Genomic DNA, 12,485 nt, shown 5'->3' with positions numbered 1-12,485 from the left:
GGGGTGACTAGGGTTTCTAGGTTGGCTGTATGTTTCCTAGTGAGGGAAGGTGTTATGCAGGGGCCTATTTTTGACTACCTGGTTTTGCCACGGCGTCACACTAGGAAAGCCCTATCCCCCTCATTGCGCTAGTGCCCCAACTCCTAGCTTCCTCAGAGTTCCTCTCAGCTCGAGGGCTACCACTCAACTGACTTGACACCTCCCACCTCCCTGTCTGACCGCTAGGTGGGCGGCCCTATTCCTGCTTAAGCAGCCCACTGGTGTGCCTGATAGGTGTGGTGCAAGGTGTATCTAGGATTTGTGAATGCGGGTGGAGGCAGTACTTTAGGATAGAGACCCAGAACCATGGGGGTTGAATACTGCACGGGGAGGACAGTTTGTGCAGTACCCTGTGACGACCTGAATAGTCAGTCCAGGGGCGTCACAGATGTACCAAACAGATGCCAGACAGATCGCTAATGGACGTCACACAGACGTAATAAACAGACACATAGCAGACAATATCAATGTAATTCAGATAAAAATCCTCATGTTTTCATACTCTCTTCTGTCCCTGGCCTCAATGGTAGTGATGTGTCAGTTGCGAACGGTCCGGCACAAAGATCTGGCTCCCAAAAGCAACAGAAAAAATACAGCATTTAGGCTACAATGCCTTGGAAAATAATTCACCCCCTTGGCTTTTAACCTATTTTGTTACATTACAATCTGTGTTTAAATATATTTGTAATCTTGGATTAGTAAAGTGAGAAAAATATAGAGATAAATTAAATTTATGAGATAAAATAATTGTGAATATGTATTCATGATTTTTGCTATGAAGCCCCTAAACATTTCTGGTACAAACACTTACCTTCATAAGTCACACGCTTAGTGGTACGTTGCACGTTGCGACATCGCTACTGCAATATCGTCGGGGTCAAATCGAAAGTGACGCATATCCAGCGCCAGTAACGACGTCGCAATGTGTAAAGCCTAGAAGCACCGATAAACGATCGTAAAACGTTGAAAATCGGTGATCTGTGTAGTGTCGGTCATTTCCATAATTTCGCTGCAGCGACAGGTACGATGTTGTTCCTCGTTCCTGCGGAGGCACACATCGCTGTGTATGAAGCCGCAGGAGCGAGGAACATCTCCTTACCTGCGTCCCGCCTGCAATGAGGAAGGAAGGAGGTGGGTGGGATGTTTACATCCCGCTCATCTCCGCCCCTCCGCTTCTATTGGCCGCCTGCAGTGCGACGTCGCAGGGCAAGTAAGTGCGTGTGAAGCTGCCGTAGCGATAATGTTCGCTACGGCAGCTATCACAAGATATCGCATCTGCGACGAGGGCAGGGACTATCGTGCTCGGCATCGCTATCATCGGCTAGCGATGTCGCAGCGTGCAAAGGACCCCTTAGTGATAGGAAGTCCTCCTGTGTGCTATCTAAAGGGGGCTTTACACGCTACGATATCAGTGCCGATATCACTAGCATGCGTACCCGCCCCCATCGTTTGTGCGACACGGGCATATCGCTGCCCGTCGCACACAAAATCGCGCACCCCCGTCACACGGACTTACCTGCCCTGCGACGACGCTCTAGCCGGCGATCCACCTCCTTTCTAAGGGGGCAGGTCGTGCGGCGTGACAGCAACGTCACACGGCAGGCGTCCAATAGAAGCGGAGGGGCAGAGATGAGCGGAACGTAACATCCCACCCACCTCCTTCCTTCCGCATAGCCGGTGGAAGAAGGTAAGGAGCTGTTCCTCGCTCCTGCGGTGTCACACACAGCGATGTGTGCTTCCGCAGGAACGAGGAACAACATCACTAATGAGAGGTAAACGATTTTTAGTTTTAGGACGACCTCCCCGCGGCAAACGATTTTGGCCGCTTTTGCGATCGTTTTAGGTCACACAAAAGTGTCACACGCTGCGATATCGTTAATGACGCCGGATGTGCGTCACTAACAACGTGACCCCGACGATAAAGCATTAACGATATTGTAGCGTGTAAAGCCCCCTTTAGTGTCCCGTAGTCTGTCTGTATATATGTAGCAACCACGGGGCAAGGAGTTAACTTTACTTGTCACCGGGCCGGTGATGTCGGGTCTGGGGATGTCACGGGTGGCCCTGCCCAGCTTCGTGACCCCGAGGCGTACAATAAAATGGGATGCTTGAGGGAGAGGATGGATGGAGGAGATGATGGGGGTAGTTGTGGATTTGTCTCATGACGCCACCAGCGGTATGTGGCCAGGGAATGGGCCGCCACTGCTGTTGTGCCGCCCCTGCAGCTGTTGAAACGCTCGGATCCGGGGGTTGCTGCTGTGGCTCGAGGGTCTCCGGACCCGGGGGCTTGCGGCTACTTCATATGCAAAGGTTTTTTTTACAGGGAATAGGAGTTTGTGACGCCATCCATGGTTTGCGGTAAGGGGAGTACCGCCGCTGCTGATGGGAGTACCCGGGGAAGATGCAGTGGGGGCAGCCAGATGACATTCCTTCCACGGGTAGGGGAGGCCCTGGGACTCAGGATGGTTGAGTTGGTGTAGGGGAGTGTGGTGCAGATTGGATGCAGGGAAGGATCACGTACTCAGGCAGTGTTGGTGATGATGCACCCACAAAGCAGACTCTGACAACAAGGTAAACCAAGTCTCTGGGTGCCGCTGCCCTCTTGGGGGAGCTCGTCCGGGTATCCGTCCCCTCTGGTACTGCCGGGTGATCCGGAGCCTGCCTCCGTGTACAAATGAGAAGTGTTCTGGTGGCCCGCTGGCTTAAAGCTGTCTGGGCCCCACTCCCTACTGTTGGTAGTGGAGCTGCGCTCTCAAGGGCTCACACTTGGGATTTCTGTGGGCTGCATGGGTTGGAAAGCCCTATCTCCCTCGTTGCGCTAGTGCTTCTGATCTCCGATCTTCTTGGGGACAGTCCATAAAGTCACTATCCTCCGCAGGTTAATTGCCGGGTTGCCTGAAGCTACTCCCCGACCTAGGGTCCTGTACCCCGCTGTGCTTTCAGTCCCGGACCGGTTATTAGGCTCGGGCTGCTGACCGTCCTCTAAGACCGGGTCTAGGCTCCCAGCCTCATACCCTGCGACCGGGTCTCTGACTCCTCCGGGCCCAGACCACCGTCTGCGACCCAACCTGTAACTTCCAGGGAGCCACCACTCCCTCAGCTCCTCACTTCTTGAGGCCTAACACTACACTGCTCACTTCCCTCCCACCAGCCTACTTGACCCCTAGGTGGGCGGCCCTATTCCAACTCAGCAGACCACTGGTGTGTCTGACAGAGTGTGGTAAGAGGTGTGGTTGGGATTTGGACGCTGATGGAGGCAGTACCACAGGTTGGGAGCCCAGAACCATGGGGGTTGAGCCCTGCACCAAAGAGTAGAAAGTACAGTCCAGGGGTGTCACACTGTCGCTGTCCTCCGGGGCGGATGGTTGTAGCAGCTTAGATGGTTCTGCTCCCCACAGGTAGAGTGGGCCCCAGGGAGGATAATGAGGGGAGTAGTGGCCATTGGCGCCAAAGCGAGAGGCTCCGGCGCCGGCAAGGACAGGCAGACACAGTCTCTGCGTTTCCAGATATTTTACTCACAGGTCTTTAGATAACCTGGTTGCCACCTCCAGAGTATTGGTCTCCACTGTGCTGGGCCTAGTCGATCCCGAGCAGTTCGAGGTCACCATCGGTCTTCCCACTGTGAGTCCTTTCTGGTCGGGGTCCCTCCAATCCCGGTGTGTGGAATGTGGAGCGGGCTGCGGAAGTTTCCTGCACTCTCCGCAGAACCTGGAATCCCATGTAGCTGACAAGAACCCGGGCTGAGCTACCTGCTCCAAGCCGCGGGTCCGTTGGCGCTCCCAGAAGTGGGAGGTCAAAGAAGAATGGACCGAAGTCCCAATTGTGCTCCTCACCCCAAGCTGTGCCCGGGGCAATCTGACTATGTGTAAAGATGCTCCTTCCCTTTTCCCCAAGTGGTGTCCGCCCCCCAGGTGGTTGTCCTAGTGACCAAGAATGTCCCATGTCTCATGATGGCCACCCCCCTATCTACACCCCCAGTGGGGAAGCATCTAACGCTGTGTGGTTTGTGAATGTGAGAAACATCAGTGATTAACCTCTTCCTTACCCGGGATAAGTACTACACCTTAAATGAGATGCAGTACCCTGTGGCGACTGAAGCCTCAGGAGCGCCATATATACACACCTTTTCTGAAAAGTCATAGAGGCTGCAACACCATTAATCAAGAGGCTCCACTAACCAAATATCACCGTGAGATCTCCAAACAAGTCAGAGACAAAGTTGTTGATAAGTACAAGTCAAGGTTGGGTTTAAAAAAAATATCCCAATCTCTTATGATTCTCCAAAGCACCATCAAATCCATTATCATTAGAGATGGGCGAACCCGCAAATGTTCGAATTCTGTGGGTCGAGACAGATTTTTTTTTTTAAAAAAATCCAGTTCGGGACTGGAATTGAATCCAAACACCTGCCCGGATGCCAAACCCCATATAGGTTTTTGGGGACCTGAAAATTGTACTGTAAAATGGTGTTAGAAAGGACTAGAGGGGATTAGAGAAGAATACTTGCCAAGTCTTCCGCGAGGATGTAACACTACTTCTGAGTCTGCTCATTAACTTTCATAAATTTTCACTACTGCTTCCCCCATCCCCCATGCGAGAGCATTGGAGGCGATATGCTAATGACCCTCTGCTGCGAGCGTCAGCCGAGCATCATGTGACTGTGATGCAATCTTGCGATCGTATCACAGGTGCAGAGATGACTTAGGGAGCACTTTCTCCCCATCTCGTCCGCTGCCTATCTCTGCATACAGTTAGGTCCAGAAATATTTGGACAGTGATACAATTTTCGCGAGTTGGCCTCTGCATGCCACCACATTGGATTTGAAATGACACCTCTACAACAGAATTCAAGTGCAGATTGTAACGTTTAATTTGAAGGTTTGAACAAAAATATCTGATAGAAATTGTAGGAATTGTACACATTTCTTTACAAACACTCCACATTTTAGGAGGTCAAAAGTAATTGGACAAATAAACCAAACCCAAACAAAATATTTTTATTTTCAATATTTTGTTGCGAATCCTTTGGAGGCAATCACTGCCTTAAGTCTGGAACCCATGGACATCACCAAACGCTGGGTTTCCTCCTTCTTAATGCTTTGCCAGGCCTTTACAGCCACAGCCTTCAGGTCTTGCTTGTTTGTCGGTCTTTCCGTCTTAAGTCTGGATTTGAGCAAGTGAAATGCATGCTCAATTGGGTTAAGATCTGGTGATTGACTTGGCCATTCCAGAATGTTCCACTTTTTTGCACTCATGAACTCCTGGGTAGCTTTGGCTGTATGCTTGGGATCATTGTCCATCTGTACTATGAAGCGCCGTCCGATCAACTTTGCGGCATTTGGCTGAATCTGGGCTGAAAGTATATCCCGGTATACTTCAGAATTCATCTGGCCACTCTCGTCTGCTGTTATGTCATCAATAAACACAAGTGACCCAGTGCCATTGAAAGCCATGCATGCCCATGCCATCACGTTGCCTCCACCATGTTTTACAGAGGATGTGGTGTGCCTTGGATCATGTGCCGTTCCCTTTCTTCTCCAAACTTTTTTCTTCCCATCATTCTGGTACAGGTTGATCTTTGTCTCATCTGTCCATAGAATACTTTTCCAGAACTGAGCTGGCTTCATGAGGTGTTTTTCAGCAAATTTAACTCTGGCCTGTCTATTTTTGGAATTGATGAATGGTTTGCATCTAGATGTGAACCCTTTGTATTTACTTTCATGGAGTCTTCTCTTTACTGTTGACTTAGAGACAGATACACCTACTTCACTGAGAGTGTTCTGGACTTCAGTTGATGTTGTGAACGGGTTCTTCTTCACCAAAGAAAGTATGCGGCGATCATCCACCACTGTTGTCATCCGTGGACGCCCAGGCCTTTTTGAGTTCCCAAGCTCACCAGTCAATTCCTTTTTTCTCAGAATGTACCCGACTGTTGATTTTGCTCTTCCAAGCATGTCTGCTATCTCTCTGATGGATTTTTTCTTTTTTTTCAGCCTCAGGATGTTCTGCTTCACCTCAGTTGAGAGTTCCTTAGACCGCATGTTGTCTGGTCACAGCAACAGCTTCCAAATGCAAAACCACAAACCTGTAATCAACCCCAGACCTTTTAACTACTTCATTGATTACAGGTTAACGAGGGAGACACCTTCAGAGTTAATTGCAGCCCTTAGAGTCCCTTGTCCAATTACTTTTGGTCCCTTGAAAAAGAGGAGGCTATGCATTACAGAGCTATGATTCCTAAACCCTTTCTCCGATTTGGATGTGAAAACTCTCATATTGCAGCTGGGAGTGTGCACTTTCAGCCCATATTATATATATAATTGTATTTCTGAACATGTTTTTGTAAACAGCTAAAATAACAAAACTTGTGTCACTGTCCAAATATTTCTGGACCTAACTGTATATCACACTGCAGTCGGATGACATGTGAGTGCAGTGTGATGTTTCACACACTCTCATAGACTTGTATGGGGGTGCGTGAGCAGAGACTAACTGCAAAACACAGCATGTTACGATTAATTCTGCATGCTGCTAACGCATGAGAAATCAATCGCAGATGGACACTGCCCCAAAGTTTTGCACTAGAGTGAGAGAAATCCGATGTGTTATCGGATTGCACTCGCCAAAAGCAAAATGCAAGTGGAACCGAGCCCTCATCCAGTAAATCCTCTGCTGCTTGTGTGGCTCCAGGCTTAGACTGGTACACATAAGAATAAGTATATTCCCCAGTGAACCACTGTTCAAGAGTAATGCGGGCGTCACACGAGACGATCTATCATGCGATGTGTTGTCGGGGTCACGGTTTTCATGACGCACATCTGGCATCGTTCACGACGTCATCTTGTGTGACACCTACGTGTGACTCCAAATCGGTTATAAATCGTGGATCGTGTACTCGTCGCACATTTTTAAAAAATTGTTTAATCTTATTTCCGCAGGTTGTTCATCGTTCCCGGGGCAGCACACGTTGCTCTGTGTGACACCCCGAGAACGATGAACACAGCTTACCTGCGTCCCGCGGCACCCGCCGGCTATGCGGAAGGAAGGAGGTGGGCGGGATGTTTACGTCCCGCTCATCTCTGCACCTCCGCTTCTATTGGCCGGCGGCTGTATGACGTCGCTGTGACGCCGAACATCCCTCCCCCTTCAGGAAGTGGATATTCGCCGCCCACAGTGAGGTCTCTCAGCAGGTAAGTACGTGTGACGGCGGTTTAACGACTTTGTGTGACACGGGCAGCGATTTGCCCGTGACGCACAAACGACGGGGGCGGGTACGATCGCTCGTGCAATCGCACCATAGATCGTACCGTGTAAAGCCCGCATAAGCCCCTTACTCTTGAACAGGTGCAGTAGTTGGTCAATACATTTGATTCACTATGCACAGATGGAAGCAGCACCTTATCATTCACTCAACAAATTACCAAGTTTATAATTATATAGAAGCACTAGCTGTAGTACCCGGCGTTGCCCGGGATAGTAACTGTCTCTCTGTTTCTCTTCCAGTCTCTGTCTGTCTGCCCCTCTGTCTCTTTCTATGTCTTTGTCTGTCTGTCTCTTTCCCTGTCTGTCTCTCTGACTCTTTCTCTGTCTGTCTATCTCTTTCCCTGTCTGTCTCGCTATCGCTTTCCCTGTCTGTCTGTCTCTTTCCCTGTCTGTCTTGCTATCTCTTTCCCTGTCTGTCTCTTTCCCTGTCTCTTTGTCTGTCTCTCTGTCTTTGTCTATCCGTGTCTTTTCCTGGCTGCATTGTGACACACCAACATTCCATTCAAGGGCGTTGCTGTGCATTCTTCTGAAGTTCTAGCTCCACTGTGGCTCCCAGTTCATTTGACTTTAAAGGAGGCAGGTTTTTTGGCGAATAACTGTAAAGCGCTGGGTTAAAATTTCCCCTCAAAACATAGGCTACGACATTCCCTGAGTCAAATGGAGTGTCTATGCAAAATTTTGTGATTGTACATGCGACGGTACGAATCCCTTTAGCGAACATACATACATACATACATACATACATACACTCAGCTTTATAAAATAGATAGGGAAATGTGTGATTGAGTGTCAGTTAATATTTGCATCAGGGGCGGACATATCATTGGTACAGCCTGTGCAGCCATACAGCGGCCCAGGATGGAATGGGGGCCCATTATTTCCTCCAAAGTAGGTGGAATAGTTCATTTTGATGTTATTGTACTGCAAAGGGCCCATATACTGTTCTTGCACAGGGGCCCTTTTCTGTTTGTGTCCACCAATGATTTGCATGTAGTTGAGTCAATGTTACTGGTGGGCCCTTGCGTGAGCAGAGACTAACTGCAAAACACAGCATTTTACGATTAATTCCGCATGCTGCTAACGCATGAGAAATCAATCGCAGATGGACACTGCCCCAAAGTTTTGCACTAGAGTGAGAGAAATCCGATGTGTTATCGGATTGCACTCGCCAAAAGCAAAATGCAAGTGGAACCGAGCCCTCATCCAGTAAATCCTCTGCTGCTTGTGTGGCTCCAGGCTTAGACTGGTACACATAAGAATAAGTATATTCCCCAGTGAACCACTGTTCAAGAGTAATGCGGGCGTCACACGAGACGATCTATCATGCGATGTGTCGTCGGGGTCACGGTTTTCATGACGCACATCTGGCATCGTTCACGACGTCATCTTGTGTGACACCTACGTGTGACTCCAAATCGGTTATAAATCGTGGATCGTGTACTCGTCGCACATTTTTAAAAAATTGTTTAATCTTATTTGCGCAGGTTGTTCATCGTTCCCGGGGCAGCACACGTTGCTCTGTGTGACACCCCGAGAACGATGAACACAGCTTACCTGCGTCCCGCGGCACCCGCCGGCTATGCGGAAGGAAGGAGGTGGGCGGGATGTTTACGTCCCGCTCATCTCTGCACCTCCGCTTCTATTGGCCGGCGGCTGTGTGACGTCGCTGTGACGCCGAACATCCCTCCCCCTTCAGGAAGTGGATATTCGCCGCCCACAGCGAGGTCGCTCAGCAGGTAAGTACGTGTGACGGTGGTTTAACGACTTTGTGTGACACGGGCAGCGATTTGCCCGTGACGCACAAACGACGGGGGCGGGTACGATCGCTCGTGCAATCGCACCATAGATCGTACCGTGTGAAGCCCGCATAAGCCCCTTACTCTTGAACAGGTGCAGTAGTTGGTCAATACATTTGATTCACTATGCACAGATGGAACCAGCACCTTATCATTCACTCAACAAATTACCAAGTTTATAATTATATAGAAGCACTAGCTGTAGTACCCGGCGTTGCCCGGGATAGTAACTGTCTCTCTGTTTCTCTTCCAGTCTCTGTCTGTCTGCCCCTCTGTCTCTTTCTATGTCTTTGTCTGTCTGTCTCTTTCCCTGTCTGTCTCTCTGACTCTTTCTCTGTCTGTCTATCTCTTTCCCTGTCTGTCTCGCTATCGCTTTCCCTGTCTGTCTGTCTCTTTCCCTGTCTGTCTTGCTATCTCTTTCCCTGTCTGTCTCTTTCCCTGTCTCTTTGTCTGTCTCTCTGTCTTTGTCTATCCGTGTCTTTTCCTGGCTGCATTGTGACACACCAACATTCCATTCAAGGGCGTTGCTGTGCATTCTTCTGAAGTTCTAGCTCCACTGTGGCTCCCAGTTCATTTGACTTTAAAGGAGGCAGGTTTTTTGGCGAATAACTGTAAACCGCGGGGTTAAAATTTCCCCTCAAAACATAGGCTACGACATTCCCTGAGTCAAATGGAGTGTCTATGCAAAATTTTGTGATTGTACATGCGACGGTACGAATCCCTTTAGCGAACATACATACATACATACATACATACATACACTCAGCTTTATAAAATAGATAGGGAAATGTGTGATTGAGTGTCAGTTAATATTTGCATCAGGGGCGGACATATCATTGATACAGCCTGTGCAGCCATACAGCGGCCCAGGATGGAATGGGGGCCCATTATTTCCTCCAAAGTAGGTGGAATAGTGCATTTTGATGAGTTATTGTACTGCAAAGGGCCCATATACTGTTCTTGCACAGGGGCCCTTTTCTGTTTGTGTCCACCAATGATTTGCATGTAGTTGAGTCAATGTTACTGGTGGGCCCTTACCATCTTAGTCTGACACTAGTTGATCCAATCAGGCGTTGGTATAGTAACAATCTTCTTACCCACAAGGATTACAGACAATGTTTGGATTTAATAATGATATGCCTACTGTGGGGATAGTCAGAACATGACACCTATCAAAGTGTGGTGGAAACATTGGAGCGGAAGAGGAAGAAGGGATTAAGTAAGTATAAATTATGTTCTTTTTTTATATCACATTTTATGATTTAGAGTTATTTTTTTTTAATCCAGCACAACCACTTTTACTTGAGCTGTATTTCATACAAGTCACACAATCCGATTAGACGTGCCTGGCTTCTATCAATACAAGTGAATTGACAGAAGCCAAGCAAGTCTAGTTGGCATGTGACCACATGATGTAGATGGATATGTTGTGTGACCACCTGCTCTCACTTTTAGCAGAAGAGCAGACAACAAACCCTAAAAACTGCAAAATGCTTGTAAAAACAAGCAACTTTGCAATTTACTTCTTATTAAAAATCCTCTTTGTGCTCAAGAACAGAGGGATTTTCAGTTTAATAATGTACTGCTCATTTCCTAGGTTACCGACCACCCCGAGGTCTCAGAGTGGCCGGTCAGTTACCGCTCTCCGTATTATAGCCTGCTCTCGGCACAATGTTTCACAGTAGTGCACAAGTATTTGTTTTTGTGGTCCTCTGCGTCCCCCTTCTCTGATGACGCCGTGATGGTGGTGACATGAAGTTGTTTAGCATTTTCATTTGCATTATGCCTCCGATAGCAGCTTTTCATTCCAATCACCAGCGAAAATCCAGATCTTATCTGCATATCAAAGGAAGTCAGTATATAATATATACAATGCAAGCATTCCGCTAATAAGGAGTAGCAGGTGTACATAGACTGGAGCGAATCTGCACAAACAAACCTAGAATTATTAATTTGAGATATCTGTTAGTGTTGGATTTTTTCGGAAGGAGACATTCGTAGAACTGCGTCGTTTTTTTTTTTTTCCCGGAACCCTCCATATGCCATATGTTTTTAACAGAGACTTGTTGGTTGAGTTTGATCTGTAAAAACTGATCAGGATTGGACATGCATTGAATTTAACGGAATGGACACATGGATCCACTAAATGAAAAAAGATGTAATTTAAAAAAATGACTTTAAATTGTATGGGTCCATCACGTCTATACTATCATTAATCCAATACCCGAATTATAAAAATATTTCTTTTATTGGTTCTACAAAAATATAAAACACCCAAAAACATACAATTAACACAACATATACAAGGTAATAAAGATGCTTAATAAAGTTAATGTCTCACATCACCTATTATAACCCTGATATTTCCCTATGATGCACCACTACCTAACCGCGGAGACCTCCCTAATGTTAGATGGGGTCCCCGCTCCTCGGAGGCTATCCCTCCAATTGTACCTAACACTCCCTAATCCTAGCATGACCATATCATACAGCGATAGGAAGAAGACAGAAAAGGTAGTAAAATGAGAAATTCGGGGTAAAAAAAAAGTACCCCATTCATTCAGGACAATCTCAGACCCTATAATAGATATACAGACTTAAACCAATCGATCTGTAAGGTCTTCCTATTGTGGAAAGACAAGAGCATCAATGATTTGGTTATATGAATCCCTGAGGAGTATACATCTGCACAAATAAGAGGAGAGTTTTGTGTACTTTCATGTCATATGATACCTTGATTAATTTTTTTTTTACTCCAAAACTATATCTGATTGGAAATCATTTACCCTTAAAGAAAGGAGGGGTATTGCTAACCTGGGTTGCTAATACGGTAGTATGTATATATTTTATAGATGGGTTTCCATCAGTCTTATATATAATTAGTTGCAAGGCACGGAGAACCCAGAGTATCGATTAACCTTGTGGGGGAGTGATATAAGAGTTTTCATTTTTTCAAAAAAATTGGGGAATTTTTTCCCTCCTCTCATTGGTTTAAGTCTATAGAGTCTGAGATTGTCCTGAATGAATGGGGTACTTTTTTACCCTGAATTTCTCTTTTTACTACCTTTTCTGTCTTCTTCCTATCGCTGTATGATATGGTCATGCTAGGATTAGCGAGTGTTAGGTACAATTAGAGGGATAGCCTCCGTGGAGCGGGGACCCCATCTAACATTAGGGAGATCTCCGCAGTTAGGTAGTGGTGCATCATAGGGAGATATCAGGGTTATAATAGGTGATGTGAGACATTAACTTTATTAGGCATCTTTATTACCTTGTATATGTTGTGTAATTGTATGTTTTTGAGTGTTTTATATTTTTGTAGAACCAATAAAATAAATATTTTTATATTTCGGGTTTTGGATTTATGATAGTTGGATGAGAAGGCTT

Source organism: Anomaloglossus baeobatrachus, chromosome 5 (genome assembly GCF_048569485.1).
Source record: "Anomaloglossus baeobatrachus isolate aAnoBae1 chromosome 5, aAnoBae1.hap1, whole genome shotgun sequence".
Lineage (NCBI taxonomy): Eukaryota > Metazoa > Chordata > Amphibia > Anura > Aromobatidae > Anomaloglossus > Anomaloglossus baeobatrachus.
Note: the sequence above shows the minus strand (reverse complement) of the source record.